Source organism: Cervus canadensis, chromosome 2, assembly GCF_019320065.1.
Source record: "Cervus canadensis isolate Bull #8, Minnesota chromosome 2, ASM1932006v1, whole genome shotgun sequence".
NCBI classification, from domain to species: Eukaryota; Metazoa; Chordata; class Mammalia; order Artiodactyla; family Cervidae; genus Cervus; species Cervus canadensis.
Genome location: NC_057387.1, coordinates 73,100,111 through 73,118,187, shown reverse-complemented (window position 1 = coordinate 73,118,187; position 18,077 = coordinate 73,100,111).

Below are 18,077 nucleotides of genomic sequence, written 5' to 3'. Positions count from 1 at the left end.
GAGGTGGGTCATAGAGGATCTTGCTGTGTTTTATGTCGGAGAGTGTTTTGCCTATGTTCTCCTCTAGGAGTTTTATAGTTTCTGGTCTTACATTTAGATCTTTAATCCATTTTGAGTTTATTTTTGTGTATGGTGTTAGAAAGTGTTCTAGTTTGATTCTTTTACAAGTGGTTGACCAGTTTTCCCAGCACCACTTGTTAAAGAGGTTGTCTTTTTTCCATTGTATATCCTTGCCTCCTTGCCTATCAAGCTACCAACGGTATTTTTCACAGAACTAGACCAAAGAATTTCACAATTTGTATGGAAATACAAAAAACCTCGAATAGCCAAAATAATCTTGAGAAAGAAGAATGGAACTGGAGGAATCAACCTGCCTGACTTCAGACTCTACTACAAAGCCACAGTCATCAAGACAGTATGGTACTGGCACAAAGACAGAAATATAGATCAATGGAACAGAATAGAAAGCCCAGAGATAAATCCACGAACCTATGGACACCTTATCATTATTAGCTTTCTTGAGGCGCAACCTACATAACACAAAATTCACTTATGCAAATTTAATAATTTTGAGTGAATTTACTGAGTTGCACAACCATAACCACAGTGAAAATTTAGAACATTTCCATAACCTCTAAAGGATACGTCCTACCCACTTTCACTCCTGGCTCCCGCTCTCAGCCCTAAACAAACATCAGCCTACTTTCTGTCTCATAGATTTGCCTCTTCAGGATATGATATATAAATGGAACTCCACAATATATGGTCTTCCATGTCCAGCTTCTTATGTTCCCTCGGAAGTCAGTCTGTCTGACTAACAGTTGGGCTCAGATCACTTCTGGGACTCCCCGAGGGAGCTAGTGGGGCAAAGCCCAGGGTGAACCCCAGCACACCTTGATTCTGTCTGTGATCAGCTCGCCCCACAGCCTCAGATCCTTCTGAACAGCACAGAGGAAGAAACAACAGAGCTTCACCCTTTCCCATATTCTTTTAAGGAAGACTTCTGGTGACTTTGACTTCTTTTACAAAGTTAAATCCAACCATCTTCTCAGCGCTCCATCAGGGTCATGGCCTTTGCAGAGGGGCTGACCCCCGTGATTCACTGCACTATACAGCTGTTAGGAGAGACTGGCTGAATGGATGAAGGGCAGGGACTTAATGCAAGTTTATGACCTGCACCTACTGGTAACTCTTCCTTCAGGAGGAATAAGTGCAATTCCAGATAGGGGAATGGAGTTCAATGAGTTACCCAAACCTGCCGGCATCTGTTAGGCATACCCGGAGCTTGTCAGTATAGCTGAGGCATCCATGGCCATCCAAGTTATCACAGACTGGTTAATACTCCATCTGGAGTGACCGAACACAATTTGTTCCTGTAAGAAGCTGGGGGACACTGGCTGCTCCGGGTCATGTAACTACTTAGCGTGCCAGAATCTCCTTCCTTATCAGAATTAACCAAACAAATTGCTTTACCAACTTAGAATGGCTGGCACACTTACACTGTATCTATCTATCTTTTCTGTCTAGACTGGCCAAGGATCCCCCAGTTGAGTCAAATTATGCCCTGGGTACCACTTCTGGGGGTGCCCTTCCTCAATTCCCTTAAGTTTAAGCTTTGCAACCATGCTGCCCCTAGAACTCAAAGATTGGTTTCTCAGAAGCTGTCCTAAAAGTCATGGGAATTACATTATCACAGTCTAATTTTACACTGCTTTGTTCCCACCTTAATCAAGGATGAAACTCAAACATTCTTGATAAATACTTATATTTCTTCTGTTCATGAATTTCACCTCTAGCAGCACAATACAAATATCCGCTAGCTATCCCTCAAACTATGGCTTCAATTCTGAAGACCAACAAAACAGTGGTTCTATTTCCTTATTCATAACTGTGGTCTCCAAGGGGCTTGGAATGGCTTTGAATACTTTTTTTTTCAAACAGTAAACACTCTGGGCCCACAGAACACTCAGCTAAGCATATCAAGGATGTTCTAAGAGGCAAGGGGCAAGGACAAGCAGCATAATGTTTTTGAGATTCATCCATGTTATAAAAAGTATCACTGCATTTTCATTGTATGTATGTACCTCAGTTTGAACACAGGAAAAGCAAGGGAATTCCAGAATTTCTTCTGCTTCACTGACTACACTAAAGCCTTTGACTGTGTTTGTTGTGCTCACAAAAAATTATGGAAAATTCTCAAAGAGATGGAAATACTAGACCACCTTACCTGCCTCCTGAGAAACCTGTATGCAGGTCAAGAAGCAACAGTTAGAACCAGACATGAAACAACAGACTGGTTCAAAATTGAGAAAGGAGTATATCAAGGCTGTATACTGTCACCTGGATTATTTAACTTATATGCAGAGTACATCATGTGAAACGCTGGGCCGGATGAAGCACAAGCTGGAATCAAGATTGCCGGGAGAAATATCAATAATCTCAGACATACAGATGACATCACTCTAATGGCAGAAAGTGAAGAGGAACTAAAAAGCCTCTTGATGAAGGCGAAAGAAGAGTAAAAGAGCTGGCTTAAAACTCAACATTCAAAAACCTAAGATTATGGAATCTAGTCCCATCACTTCATGGCAAATACACAGGGAAACAACGGAAACAGTGAGAGACTTTATTTTCTTGGGCTCCAGAATCACTATGGATGGTGATTGCAGCCATGAAATTAAAAGACACTTGCCGATTGAAGAAAAGCTATGACAATCCTAGACAGTGTATTAAAAAGCAGAGACATTACTTTGCTGACAAAGGCCCATCTAGTCAAAGATATGGTTGGACCAGTAGTCATGTATGGATATGAGAGTTGGACCATAAAGAAGACTGGGTGCCGAAGAATTGATGCTTTCAAACTGTGGTGTTGGAGAAGATTCTCGAGAGACCCTTGGACTGCAAGGAGATCCAACCAGTCAATCCTAAAGGAAATCAACCCTGAATATTCTCTGGAAGAACTGATGCTGAAGCTCTAATACTTTGGCCACCTGATGCAAAGAGCCGACTCATTGGAAAAGACCCTGATGCTGGGCAAGATAGAAGGCAGGAGATGGGGATGACAGAGGATGCTATGGTTGGATGGCGTCACCGACTCAATGGACATGAGTGTGAGCAAGCTCTAGGAGATGGTGAAGGACAGGAAAGCCTGGTGTGCTGCAGTCCAGGGGTCGCAAAGAGTCGAACACAACTGAGTGAACAACAGCAGCAACGACAACCACAGTTTGATTATCCATTCACTAACAAGTGTCTTGTTTATTCCTTGCTTCTTCATTTTGGCTATTATAAATAAAGCTGCTATGAATATTCATGTACAGGTGTATGTGTTTCATGTTTCTTGGATATTTACCTGGAAGTAGAATTGCTGGGTCATATGATTAATGTTTAACGTTTTTAAAAACTGTTTTCCAGAGTAGCTGTACCATTTAAAAACCAGCCATGTATGCCAGTTTCTCCACATCTTCCCCAGAATTTGTTATTATCACATTTTTAATTTTAGCAATTTTGGTAGGAGTATGTAATATCTCATTATGGCTTTATATTTCCCCTGTGGCTAATGATGCTGAACATCTTTTCATGTGATTATCTGCCATCTGTATATCTTCTTTGATAAATGTCTATTCGTATCTTTTGTTCATTTGCTAATTTGGATTTTTTACATGTGGAGTTTTTAGCATTCCTTACATATTATTTGCAGGAATACTTTGTCCAATAGGGAATTTACAAATACTTTCTTCCAGTCTGCATACTTATCACTTCATCTTTTTAATAGAGTTGTTCACAAAGTAAATTATTTTAATTTTCTTGGTGATGAAAATATTTGAATTGTTCCTTTATAGATGATGCATTTACTCTCAAGTCTAAGAATTGTTCACCTGGTCTTAGGTTCCAAAGATTTTCTCCTATGTTTCTCTCTGAAAGTTCTATAGTTTTGCATTTTCCATTTGAGTCCATGATTCATTTTGCACTAATATGTTTCTATAAAGTGTGGGGTTTAGGCTCTATTTTTTTTTGCCTATAGATGCCTGTTAATCAGCTTAGCTTGCCATAGCAAAATATCATAGGCTGGGAGGTTTCAGCAACAGAAATTTATTTTCTTACAGTTCTGAACTCTAGAAGCATGAGATCAGGGTTGGGTTCTGGGTGAAGGCCCCTCTCTCCCTGGCTTGCGGAGAGCTCCCTTCTTGCTGTGTACTCACATAGAGAAGGGAGGTGTGAGAGAAAGGGAGAGAACTTTGATATCTCTCCTCCTTTTTTGTAATATGCCTTAGGACTCTACCCTTAGGATCTCATTTAACCTTAAATACCTCCTCAAAGCCCTATCTTCCAAATACAGTCACCTTAGGGATTAGAGTTTCAACATATGAATTTGTGGGAGTGTGAGGCAGACACTATTCATTCATAACATCCTATCACTCCAGGACCACTTGTTAAAAAGGTTATTCTTAAATTGTTGGTGCCCCTTTGTCAAAAATCACCTGGGCATATGTTGCAGGTCAGTTTCTGGGCTCTCTGTTCTGCCCCCCTTGATTTGTGTCTCTCTCTACCAATGCCACACTGCCTTGATTACCGTAACTATTAAGCCTTAGCATTGACAACTCTTTATTCATACTTTACTCTTCTTCTTAAAAATTATTTTGGCCATTCTAGCACATTTCCTTTCTCATGTAAATTTTAGAACAAGCTTATCTTATGTCTACCAAACCATGCTAGGATTTTAATGGAAACTGCATTAGATCACCTATAGATCACCTGACTCTTATAGGGTGACTCTTCCATAGTCACTTGGCTAATATATCCACAGGCCTCGAGAGGACATGGAATGCTGTGCAGAAGCAGGGCCAAAGGGGCAGGTTGCCTAGGACATGTTAGTGTGCCTTTATCAGTAGCAATTCTGCTTTGGGCTGAAGGCAACTGGAACTAACTGTATCCACATCCTTGTTTCTTACTATGAGTTCTTGCCAGAGTCCCAGACAAAAAATTCACAGAGCATGAATCTGAGTCCTCCCTGTGGCCTGACAATTCTAAACTTCGGGACCAATCTAGCCTCAAGGACAATCTCCAAATACCATCGACCTTACATTACTTTGCCAACAAAGGTCCGTCTGGTCAAGGCTGTGGTTTTTCCAGTGGTCATGTATGGATGTGAGAGTTGGACTGTGAAGAAAGCTGAGCACCGAAAAATTGATGCTTTTGAACTGTGGTGTTGGAGAAGACTCTTGAGAGTCCCTTGGACTGCAAGGAGATCCAACCAGCCCATCCTAAAGGAACTCAGTCCTGAATATTCACTGGAAGGACTGATGCTGAAGCTGAAACTCCAATACTTTGGCCACCTCATGCGAAGAGTTGACTCATTGGAAAAGACCCTGATGCTGGGAGGGATTGGGGGCAGGAGGAGAAGGGGACGACAGAGGATGAGATGGCTGGATGGCATCACCGACTCGATGGGCATGAGTTTGAGTAGACTCTGGGGGTTGGTGATGGACAGGGAGGCCTGGCGTGCTGCGATTCATGGGGTTGCAAAGAGTCGGACACGACTAAGTGACTGAACTGAACTGAACTGAACTGAGGCTGCCAAGATTGATGAAAGCAACAAACAGAACAAGCCTGGGCAAATGGACTCTCTTTTTCTTATTAGCTATGATTTAGACCCAGTGCCTCTGTGGAGCCCTGTGGTCCCAATGAACTGAACTGGAAAAATATTCAGGACTCTTTGCCCCTTTAGCTTTAAGTCTAGGCTGGGAACTGCCTCAGAGACAGAGGAAGCCGCCCTTCCCCTGAACCCTTCCACTGGTGCCCTTGCAGTATCTACTTGACCTTCCCCAGACACAGATACCCCTTCCTTAGCCCCACAGGAAAAAAAAGAGTTCCACAGCCAAATCCAGAAGGCAAAAAGGGAAAAGCCACAACGACACCATAGCATTTGAATTCCAGCATTGTTTTTTTGGTTAATTTTTTAATCATTTTCCTTATTAGCCTGCAAGCTCGGTCCCAGCCCTGTAGCTGTTTTCCAGAGCCTTGATCCCAATCAGCGCAGCGTGGAGATGGAGCTGGAACCATGGGGGGAGGGTAGCCTCAGTCTCTCCCTGGAGGCTGCCTTTCCCCAAGCTCTTCCTAACTGCGCAGCTGAATCTGTTTGCCTGTATTGGTGGAGAAATTGAGTTTCATAAATCATCATGCAGTTCACGTGGACGCTAACATCAGATAAACTGCCTGACAACCTAGCTGTAACAAATCATTGCTTGTTGCTATGCTGCTCCTCAGAGCTCGTAGAGAAAGATTCCATGGCGCAGTAACAACCGGTTATGTGTCCCAGGGGCAGCCGAAGCCGTGGCTTCAGCCTTTCAGTGTCTTTGCTCATGTTGCTGCCTTCTTTTTAGAAGAGACCCCTCTATCCATCACCAAATCCAGCTCAGCTGCCTTCCCTGGAGTCTCCCTGCTCCCCACCCCCAACCCCCCACCCCTCGGCCGCTGCTCCTGCAGCAAAAGCATCATGAATCATCCACACCTCCCGTTGCCCTCACAGCTCTCTTCTCTTATTGTTCTTCTAGCATGATTGGTTTTGTTCCTTATTAGATGGTAAGCTGTGGGCAGTGGGGAGCCAGGGAATGTTTCTGAGCCGGCAGAAACCTAACCAGATTTGTGTTTCCATCAGATGACTGACGGTAATGGAGCATGAGATAGTTGGGAGAAAAATCTGAGGCTGAGTCACTGGGGAGGTGGTTCTGACAATGCAAGGGATGATGGGGGTGGATTCGGCGTGGGGGTAGTCAGAATAGAGAATATTGACTTTAATTCCAATGTGTTGGTACGTTTTACCTGAAACATGCGATTTAGATCTCTCAATCAGCAAAACAAGGAAGGGATTGCTGCTGATGGATTAAATGGGATCCGGCTCGCACCGCACCTCACCTGCAGCCTGGCGTTTGGTCAGTAGCAGAGGCACCTCTCTTCCTCCCACCGCAGCAGTCAGCGTCTGGGCTCTCATCGTGGGGTGGGGTGGGGTGGGGGGCGGGTGAAGAGGGGTGTAGAAGCAAGCCAGGACAGAGGATTCACCCGTTACAGGTGAAAAGGAATGACCTAAATGGAGGTGGATGGATGGATGGCCTTCCCGCTCCTGCACCTCAGCGGTGTAATATATCTACTCACCCAAGATTTGAATTTCAAACGTGGACAACAAGAGGCCGAATTTCTACACTAAAGAAGGTTGTTAAAATTCACAGAGCAGAGAAGCTCTTTAATAGACAAGATTCATGATGGCCTTTTCACAAGGAAGCAGAAGATTTATTACAAGCACGGGTTCTAATGTACGTTGTGCCCGATGCCCTCCCTCCTTAGGACAGAGAGGAGGAGACACACCAAGGGCATTCAGCCGGGTGCTCCCTATAAGCACTTCCCATGTCCTTTGTTCATGGCTACCTGAAGCCAGGGAAGGCCAGAATGAAGTCATGCTGACCATCAGAAATTTGTTTATGCTCTAAGAATCTTTGCTTTTTTAATTTTATACCTGTAGTTTGGAAGTAATCATATGTTTCTTGTCTACCCCCTACAGGGTTTTGCTCAGATCGAGGCAAGGGAAAGGGAGTTATGACCTGGTATTAGAATCTACCCTAAGCCAGTCCATTGACTACAGAGAGTTCTTTTAGAAACACTGAGTCTGTGGCTTAAGCCGTAAAACAGCCTTCTACTGCCCTTACACAAGTCCACAATCTTCAGCATGGCTACAGGTCCCAGGATGCTCTGGCCCTACTTGTCTGTCAGCCTCAATCTGTATCACGTCCTCCTCGGCTCTTGGCCCTTCAGCTGCAACGGCCTTCTTTTCAGTTCCCTTAAGATACCATACTCTTCCTGAAGTTCTAGGTCTTTAAACATACTGTTCCCCTGCCTGGAAGATTCTTGCTCCTCATCTTCACTTGGTTGGCTCTCATCCGCCTTTTAGGATTCAAATGAAAAGAACTTCAGTCATTTGGATCACAAATATTTACTTAGTACTTACTGTCTGTCTAGCACTGACTTTTTTTAATATTCATTTATTTGACTGGGTCGGGTTTTAGTCACAGCATATGGGCCTGCTGCATGTGAGATCTTAGTTCCCTGACCAGGAATTGAACCTGTGTCATCTGCATTGCATTTGGATTCTTAACCACTGGACCATAAGGGAAGTCCCAGGCACTGTTTTAGATGATAGGGACAGTAGTGAATAAAAGGCAGAGCCCTAGATCCTGTTTACCTTATAAACTAGCATTGGGGAGAAAGAAGAAACAAGCAAGCAATGAATGGACAAGATAATTTTGGTGATTGTTGGAAAGACAAAAAAGGGGTAGGGACCTCCAGGCTCTCTGGAGAGTAGTGGTTGGGTGGAAGAGGTCTCTATATGTTGATTGGATCACCTCTTAGTGACTGGTGCTGTGACACTGATAAAAAGGATACACCAGAGAGAGGCAGCAGCAAGTGCAAAGGTCCTGAGGCAGGACAAGCTTTGTAAAGTCAAGAGGAAAAAGGCTTATTCCTAGGGCACAGTGATGGAGATAGACAGGCATACCATTGGTCAGAGAGGTAAGTGGGGCAGATCACCTAGAGCATTATAAGTCATGGGTAAGGGCCTCAGATTTTCAGTTTAAATATAAGTCACTGGGGCATTTTATGTTCACATTTTTAAAAGATTACTCTTGATGATATGGAGAATGGGTAGTAGATATGACAGAGAGAAAACATGGAAGGAAAACCTTTGGAGACTCCTGCAGAAGGCAAGGTGGACATGGTGGTGGTTCAAGAAAGGGTAATACTGGTGGAATTGAATAAAACTGGGGTTTATTTTACAATAAGAGCCTGTATATCTTGTTCATGGATTGGACATTGGGGGGAAGTAAACAGGTGAGAATACAGAAAGTAACGAGAAATACACCTGGGGAGAAATAAAGATTTCAGTGTCTGATATGCCAAGCTACCTTCTTATGGAAGACTTCCCTGATCTCCAGTTAGGGATTAGGTTAGAGCTTTTTACTGGTTGCTCTGACAGCAACCCATAGTTCTTTGTAACACTCCTAACATTTATCATTTGTCACTATTTGTTCAAAAAAATTTCCTCCACTAGACCTGAGGGGAGGGACCCACCTGTACTGTTTAACCTTGTTTTTCCAATGTTCTGCACAGTGCCTTGTAAATAGCTGTAGCTTATAATGTGATGTAATGATATTAACAACACTTAAAGAGCAGTGTCACTGTGCTAGATACTGTTCTGAGTACGTCACATGTATTAATTCATTTGACTTTCACAACAATCCCCTGAAATGAATACTATCACATCCATTTGACAGATAGGTAAACTAAGGCAGAGAGAGTCAACTTGCCCAGCTAGCAAATGCCAATAAATGAAGAGAGTTATTCATTACAAACAACATCTTATTCGTGCTGCAAGCCAACACCATGAGGTATGATTGTGTTTCCACCATCAGTTTGAGGCCAGGCATGCATGCTAAGTCTCTCTAGTTGTGTTCGACTCTTTGAGACCCCATGGACTGTAGCCTATCAGGCTCTTCTGTCCATGGGATTCTCCAGGCAAGAATACTGGAGTGGGTTGACATGCCCTCCTCCAGGAGAAGGTCCTAACTCAGGGATTGAACTTGTGTGTCTTGTATCTCCTGCGTTGCAGACAGGTTCTTTACCACTAACGCCACTGGGAAGCCCCAATTTGAGGCTGGCGAGACATATAAATCTGTTGACAGGGTAAATCATGGGAAGCAGAGTCAGTGGGCTTTGGACCATTCAGAGGCTAATTGAGAAAAAGCTGTAATTGTGAAGACAGCATAGTACAGTGGTTGAGGGCACTCACTTTGGGCCCAGACTGGCTTGGTTTGAAACACACCTCTACAACTCACCAGCTGTGTGACACCTTCATGAAACTGGGTTGGCCAAAAAGTTCCTTTGGGTTTTTCCTGTAACATTTCACCAAAAACCCAAACGAACATTTTGGTCAACCCAATACTTAACACCTATGTGACTCAGTTCCCCCACCTGTAACCCCCAGCATTATTAATAGTATCTGTCATCATTTGGAATGAATGTGATAATATCTGTAGAGCACTTAGTGTAGCTATTATGGGAAGGAACTATAATCTGCCTATGGGAAATGTCAAAACACCAGGATTCCCTGCTCCCCTCAATCTTCCCCAAAGGGCATTTGTCCTGGATTAGGATGTTAGGATTAAAGATTCACTGGGGTTAGAACGGACAGTAACCTAATTCACCCCCTCTTCTTCATCATACAGATAAACTGGGACATGCTAGGAGGATGACTAGGATGAGATGGACAAAACCCTGGGAGTCCCTTGGACTTCTGTATGTTAGAGATTTAAAAAAGACATGTACTATCCAAAGCTAGAAAAATCAGACATCATTACGATTGAAAAAAAAAAAAAAATTCTTCCCAATCATTTCTAAGACAACCTCTCAATTTTCTGTGATTTGAGGGTCAAAGAGCAAGGATTATTAGAGTGATCACTTACATTCTGAGTTTATTCACCCATCAATCAAAAAAAAAAAAAAAACCAGGAAAGCTTGGGCATCTCTGATTTTCTTTTTCTTTTGTTCCTTCTTTCAGTCTCCTGGCAGAGGGGTTAATGACAAATGAATTGGTCAAATCCCAGCTCATCAGAAAGAGACAGACCAGGGCTAAAAATGTGTGGTAATCAGGCCTCAAATCATCAGGATTGCCTATGCTGAAGTGGACTTAAAAATAAGATGTCTGAAAAGCCAGTCCTCCCATTTCTTTATAAAGAGCTTTCTTCAAGTTGTATTCCTTTCTGTCCAGCAATGGTTGATGACGTCATTTTCATTTCTATACCAAGGACATAAACAGTTCCTTATCAAGCACTTGGGCCACTGCACAAACCTGGCTTCAAGAAAGAACTGTCCTGATCTGACACATGATCCAAGTCAAAATATTTGAAATCCAATTTGAAACTGTGGTCTGGCATAACCAACACAATTCAGGGCTAGGTATTTAAAAGCTGATGCAGAATGTACAATCCACTGGCAGAACATTTGACCAGGGCTGGTGGATATGCAAATTGTTGCAGTCTTTCCAAAAAGCAATTTAGAAATACAGATCAAGAACCTTAAGAATGCTCAGACCCCTTAACCCAGTAATTTCAGTCATAGGCATTAAACCTGAGGAAATACTCAGAGACAAGGGGTAATGTCAGTGTACAAGGTTGTTACCTAGAGCACTATTTGCAACTACAAAAGTAAAGTAGGAACCAAAGAAAATATCCAACAATAGCAAATTACTTAAATTATGCCATATTTCAATCAACCAAGTACATGGTTGTTTAAAGAAATGTTTAATAGAAGGGGAAAAACATTCCCAGTGTGACCATGGTGGGGAGGAGAGGGGAATGCAGGATTCCAAGCAACATAATTCCAATTTGTTCAATCAATTCTATCTATCCACCACATGTCATCTCTCAATCCACCTAGAAAATAATGCCTAGAAAAAAGCCTGGAAGTAAATATATTAATGGTAGTTACCTTGGAATACTAGTGTCATGGGTGTTTTCCATCTTTACACTTCTCTGCATGTTCTAAGTTTTCTATAGTGAGCGTGTGCATGCCTGCTGCGTGCTCCGTCGAGCATTGCTCTTTGCGACCCCAGGGACTGCAACCCGCCAGGCTTCTCTGTCCATGGAATTTTCCAGTCAAGAATACTGGAGTGGTTGCCACGTCCTACTCCAGGGATCTTCCTGAGCCAGGAATCAAACCCAAGTCTCTTGCATTTCCTGCACTGGTGGGCATAATCTTTACCACTGTGCCACCTGGGAAACCCATAGTGAGTACATGCGACTTTAAATGTGAAAGAGAGTTATAAAGAATATCAGTTGCAGAAACAAGCTAACCCTAACTCTTCTTTTAAGGAAAGATCAAAGAATCATTGGGGTCCTACCTTTACTTCCCTGCCTTCATTCTCCCTCTCCTTCAGCTCTTCTGCTGTGTCATTTTTTCTAAACAATTCTTTTTATTACATAACTCCTTATGCTTTAAAAGATTCGCTAGCTCTTCACTACATATATATATATATATATATATATATATACGCCATCTCTGTGCCAGGTTGGAGAAGGCAATGGCACCCCACTCCAGTACTCTCGCCTGGAAAATCCCATGGACGGAGGAACCTGGTGGGCTGCAGTCCATGGGGTCGCTGAGAGTCCGACACGACTGAGCGACTTCACTTTCACTTTCATGCACTGGAGAAGGAAATGGCAACCCGCTCCAGTGTTCTTGCCTGGAGAATCCCAGGGACGGGGGAGCCTGGTGGGCTGCCGTCTACAGGGGCGCACAGAGTCGGACACAACTGAAGCGACTTGGCAGCAGCAGCAGCTGTGCCAGGCCGGCCCCGTGCTCTCCCCCTCACCTCCCATTACACTCCACATATTGCCTGTGCCCCAGAGCAGTCTCGTACGCTCCTACCTGCAAGTTTCTTCTCCTTGGCCAGCTCCATTGCAGAAGGCCCCGTGCACGTCCAACATTCTCCTTACTTAATCAGGTCGCTTTCTGCCACATAGAGCAAACCAAAGGCTGAGATGCCGAACTTTGCACCAAAGGGCTCATCCACAAGGCACCCAAACAAAAAGATGGGAGTATAACTCTCAAACCAGCCTCCCCTGAAATGACGGGCTGGGGGTATTTACGGGATAAAGCTGAGGCGTGGGAAGCATGGGAAAAGGCGATTGGAAATTAGAAACTGTGATGTAATCGTTGTTCTGCGCAGGCGCAACTATGCTACCGGCTTCTTGATAGGCTGAAGAGTCAAGAAATGGAGACATTAGCACGTTCTGAGCGTGGAGTTTTGGGCCCTCTGATGTCAAAAGGTTATGGGCAAACACTTGTGCAAGCCCAATTGGAGGGCTGGTGGTCCTAAGAAGTCTTAACTGGCTTGAACTTAAACTGGACACAGCTGGCTCCAAGTTCTTGACAAACAACTTGGACAACTTGTTTAAGCTACTTGATGCTTGGAGTACATGCAAAGTTTTTGTAGCAACAGTTAACGCAAGCTTGCTTGGCGAAGACATGTACAGGTTTAGTTGATCTGACCAATGATTACCTTAATCTCACTCTCAGAGATTTTCACTTGTCTCCCTGTTGGGAGCACTGTTCTAGAGATTTAGGCAAATGCCTTAATTCCTCCTTGCTTTAGCTTTCCCATGTGAATAATGAGAACTGTATTGATAATAATAACATGCAACCTATACTATTGGTTGTCAAGATCAAAAGACCTAACACATGTCTAAGGCTTAGAAGAGTGTCTAGCATAATATAAGAGTTCAAGAAATGTTCCTTATTCATGTTAGAGGCTGTCAATTCCTTAAAGGCAGGATCCTAATTTCATTCCACTTTATAACTCCCACAGGACTTAGCATCTTGCTTTGTCTCTGGCTGGGTACTCAACGAATATTTGTTGGGTAAATGTGTGACTGAATGACAGTTATATGAGCCTTTCTGACCATACCCCTCACCCTTCCGGGCACCCTGTGACTAAATTGTCCCCCATCAATCATGTGGTCAGTATCAGTGCTCATTACGCACAGAGCCTGTGCAGTGGCTGTTTAACTCGGCACCAGATTTCTGCTCCTAAAGCGTTTGGGGGCAGAGGGGTTGATGCTTAATACCCTGCTCCCAGGTTTCTACTCTGTTCAGATTTTTCCATTGCAAGTTGCAGAATAGCTACCTAATATTTTCCAATCTTACTAATTTTCCTGGCCACAGCCTAAAGAAAATTGCATTAAGCCTCTCGCGTTAGCCCACACATTGTACTATCGCAAATGAACCTCAGGAACTGTGGAGTGGACTGCAGGGGGACCACCTACACAATTCATTTGCAAATTAGAGAAAAATAAATAAATGAAGGCAAAATATAACCAGTTTATTTACATAACCATTGTGTACTGGGCACTGCGATAACAGCTTCCTGCATTATCCTGCGGAAAAATGTTCTAGGCACTTAGAAGCTGTGTGATCATAGTCAAATCACACTCTAAGCCTTGGCTGCTTTCCCCAGGCCACTTCTGCCCTGCCCGGATACCTCTCCTATTCTCTGACCCACCTGTTAATTGCCTACTAGAAAACTGCTTACAAGTGCAAAGTGGAGTTAATTATTTCCTACCCTGGACCACTCACTACCCACTCAGCTGACCAAGGCAGAAATCTGGGTACACCCTCCCTCCCTTTTTTTCCCCTCACATATAATTCATTGCAAAATCATTTCAACTCTACCATGCTACACTTGCCATCCAGATTTACAGCCATGACTTCAGTTCAGGCCTCTTTCATGTCTTATCTGCTTTATGGTAACAACCTCCCAGCTGGGCCCCCACCCCAAACCCCTCTCAGTCTTTCTAGTCTAGTTTCCTCATTACAACCCATGATCTCTCCAAAATAAAAGAGTGACCTTGTCACTCTCCAGCTTTTAAGCCCTCACTGGCTCTCCATGAACTCCATCAGATGCCATCTGGCCCCTGCTTCTCTCTCATGCTTTATCTCCAATCCATCAGTTCCTCCCCTGCATACTTTGGACTTTTTATGCTACATGAGAGGTTCTCAAAACATGATTCAAGGACCCATGGGGTCCCTAAGGCCCTTTCAAGGGGCCTGAGGTCAAAGCTATTTTCATAATAATGCTAAGACATTATTTGCTTTATTCACTTTCCGTCTCTCATGAGAATTCAGTGATGTGTTCTCAAAGCTCCATAATGGGCCATATTCTAACAGATTGAATGAAAAAGCAGGTATAAAGAGCCAGCTATCTTCTATTAAGCTTGACAAGAGGTTTGCAAAAATGTAACTATGTCAGCTTCTCATTAAATATTTTTTGTTTTGGAAAATGCATTTATTAGTCATCAAAGATATACTAGCTATGTTTATTTAAACTAAAACTATTTTCAATTAATAAGCACATTAAAATTTTTTTCATTTTAACTCAGTATTTTGCAATAAATATCCAGAGATATGACCCACATAAACAAAGTCTTTCAAGGATCCTGAATAGTTTTTAACATCATAAAGGGTTTCCAGCACCTGAAAGTTTGAGAACCACAGCACTAGCCCAGTGGAACCACCCAGAGTATTCCAAAGTGTCAGCTCACGAGTGGCACCATTGATTTGAATCCATTCTCTCCCCATTCTGTCAGCTGTTCTTGAACTTGAGGGTGCCCAGTGGTGTACTGGTAAATCTTCAACAACTGGTTCTTCAGACAGACCAAGACCTAATCTATAGCATTTAGCAATTTCCAGGGTGTAAATACTCCCATGGGCTTCCCCAGTGGCTCAGAGGGCAAAGAACCGGCCTGCAATGCAGAGACCTGGGTTCAATCCCTGGGTTGGGAAGATCTGCTGGAGAAGGGAATGGTAACCCACTCCAACATTCTTGCCTGGAGAATTCCATGGACAGAGGAGTCTGGCAGGCTACAGTCCATGGAAAATACTTCTGTGGTGACCATTCTCGAGCTATCAACGTGACATCACTGAACAGTGTCGGGAAGGACAACACAGTAGCTCATGCTGTGGAGTATTTCAGCTGTACAGATACAGTCAGCGTAACCCAAGAGCACAGATAATAGTAATCTGTAGTAAAAAACTAGGAATTATAGTGATGAATTTGGGGTATTTCGAGTTTGAGTATATTTGTTTTAAATATAATTAAACATAATTGTGGCTTTATATAATCTAATTTTTCACAATGGCTGCATTTAGCAACCAGCTCACAAAATTCCTGAATATTTAACAGTTGGCTCTGGTGCCTTAGAATTAACTTCCAGCATTTGACAATTTCAGATGCTCAGGCTTTACTCCAAAATTACTCACTCCCCAGGGTGGGGCCCAGGCTTTTGCATTTTTACATTTGAGTCCCCCAGCTATCATCAAGCCAGGGAGAGTCATTTGTACATTCTTCCCTTCATTAAGGACCTGTGTTGTGTCAGACACTGTTACAAGGTGCCAGGAAGATAAAACTGAATAAAATAAAATCTCTGCTCTTGAAGAGGTGATGTTCAAGTGGAGGAGACAGGGCATAAACACAGGAGCAGAAATTATACACTGTACATGAAGATGGAAATAACTCTTTGAAGCAAATTGGGTAGGGAATGGAAAGCAACGCAGATGCGGTGGGTAGTGAAAAGTCTGAGGCAAGGGCAAGTGGGGTGGACTTGAGGAACAATGAGGGGAGCAGGCTGGGTGGAGCACGGGGGCAAGAGGTGAGTGAAAGGAGGTGAGGTCCAAGGAAGGCAGGGCTGAGCACAGAGGTGGGCAGGGGCGGTCAGCTGAGGGGCTCCAGCCTTCTCTAGAGCTCCTATCCCAGCATCGACCCTTACAGAAGAGCCAGGGTCTGCTCTGCTGTATTCTAAGTTGTCCACATTCCTACCAGACCACGCACTCTTTTAGAGCAGGGACAGTCTATTTCCCAGCATTTGGTGTAGTGTGTGATACATCATGCAAACTTCATAAATATTTGTGCTAGAGAAAAAAATTACAGCAACAAACCAGCATTTATCTGGCTCAGCTTTGACCAGCTCAGATCCCTGGGACTGAAAAACAGAAGTGCCAAGGGTGTAGACTGTGGCATTAGGTGGGCTTGAGTTTGAATCTAACTCTTGGAAACAAGTTAATTTACTATCATCCAGTGTCCTCTAGTATACACTGCAGAGGAAAATTACATCCAATTATGTTTTTTGTCCTATGCTTAGCAAAATGTCCTGGCCATGTTATCTAAAAAATTCCCCGACAGTCTTGGTCCCCTCATCCTGGTTTTTTTCCTTCACATCCCTTATCACCGAGGTTATATTACATAATATTTATGTATTTGCTCATTGTCTCCTCTCTCTACTCTCCATCCCACTAGAATGTATGTTTCATGAGGGCAAGGGTTCAGTCTGCTGCATTCATCTCTGTATCCTCTGCACCAAGAGAGTCCTCGGTACCTAACAGGCCCCCAGTAAATATTTGATTGGTGGGTATTGATGGATGGATGAATAGGTGGATGTATAGGGATAGATGGATATATGGATAGATAGATAAAATTTGATGCTTGGATAAATGAAGGGATGGTTAGACAGGCATGTGGAGAGCTCAATAAATGTTGGTTAGTATTAACTTCATATTTTTTCAATTACTTCCTTTTGAATCAGGAGCCCCATTGGGTGGCTCACTTGCACCTGCTTGTATCGAGAGCCTGTTTCCATTTTTCATCCGTGGCACCTGCCATGGCCTCCTCAAGCTCCTGGCCTAACATCATGCATCAGTTCCAAGGCCTTTTGGTGATACCATCCTCCCCGCTGTGTTCTGTGGAGGCAAGAAGTCTACTTGAGAATTTTATTTCTTATTCTGCCAGGAAATTTTTCAGTTTGTTACTAGAACCTGACATCCCAGAAGTTTCTCTGCCTCATACCTGATGAAGCCAACCTCAAACTGACAAGTTTCCCAGCAACAATGGGGTAATTGCACTTCAAAGCATATATTTAGCTCTTGTTTTCAATCTGTACAGAAAAGATGGTTGATGACTTTGACTTAAGAACAAAACCCTACCTTCAGATTTGTTTGACTGGTGCTCTCCCTTGAGAGAGTGAACTTAGGAATAGAACATGGAGCTATGCTCTTGGTTATAGTGATTGGGAGATTTTGGAATTCGGCAAATCTAGGCTTGAATCCTGGTTCTGCCCCTTACTAGCTCTGTGCCCTGGGAAGATAACTTAACCTTTATGAGCCTCAGTTTCCTTTGTAAAATATTGCTTCGTCTCTTAATATGCATTTATTTAGCACCTATTAAGTTCCAAGCATTGTGCTAGACTTTAGAAGTACCACCAGTGAGCAAAAGTCACACATGGCCTCATGCTCACAAATTTATACTTTCTCTGGTTGCAAAACCACTTAACAAATAACAATGCAAAGGGGAAGGACACAGTGTGATGGGAAGCTGCAATGGGGAGGGATATAACCTAGCCAGGACAGTCAGAGAAGGTTAACTGGGGCAGTAAGGGTTAAACTGAGTCAGGCAAAGAAAAGATGTGGTGAGTGGGTTGCAAGGAAAG